The sequence below is a fragment of the Neomonachus schauinslandi genome, chromosome 9, assembly GCF_002201575.2.
Source record: "Neomonachus schauinslandi chromosome 9, ASM220157v2, whole genome shotgun sequence".
NCBI classification, from domain to species: Eukaryota; Metazoa; Chordata; class Mammalia; order Carnivora; family Phocidae; genus Neomonachus; species Neomonachus schauinslandi.
The window spans coordinates 19883520-19884059 of NC_058411.1; the positions used below are offsets into that span (position 1 = coordinate 19883520).

The 540-nt window shown below is 36.7% G+C and overlaps 1 non-coding gene across 1 annotated transcript; it reads left to right on the forward strand.

Annotated features, from left to right (window-relative positions):
* The first annotated feature begins 219 nt into the window (after positions 1–219).
* Positions 220–326, forward strand: LOC123325784. The gene has a single exon (XR_006540639.1). It is a non-coding gene; the product is annotated as a U6 spliceosomal RNA (small nuclear RNA).
* Positions 327–540: the final 214 nt, after the last annotated feature.

The window sequence follows — 540 nt, forward strand, 5'->3', positions numbered from 1 at the left end:
CTAAAATATATCAAGTGAGCTAATAAAAGGGGGAAATTCTACCTAAAATCAAGAAAGGAAGAAATCAAAGAAAAATAAGGTGCCCACGGTCTATGTACCCTCGATATGTTGACTGCTAAGGCAGAGAGCACCTTGATGAATGGCAATTTGATACTCTAGTTCTCAAGTAGATGATGCCTGTAGTGGGCTGAATGGTGACCTCAAAGAATAATGTTTATGGTGCTCACTTTGGCAGCACATATATTAAAACTGGAATGATATAGAGAAGACTTGCTTGCCTCTGTGACAAGGATGACACACAAATTCATGAAGTATTCAGTATTTTTTTAAAAAAATGTTTATGCCCCTGAAAACTGTGAATATGACTTTGAAATAAAAGGTCTTTGCAGATATAATTAAGAATCTTGAGGTGAGATTATCCTGAATTACTCTGATAGGACCTAAATCCAATAATAAGTGTCCTTGTAAGGCATAAAAGAGAAGTCAGAAACACGGGAGAAAGTGATGTGAATATAGAAGCAGAGGTAGGAGTGATGTGGC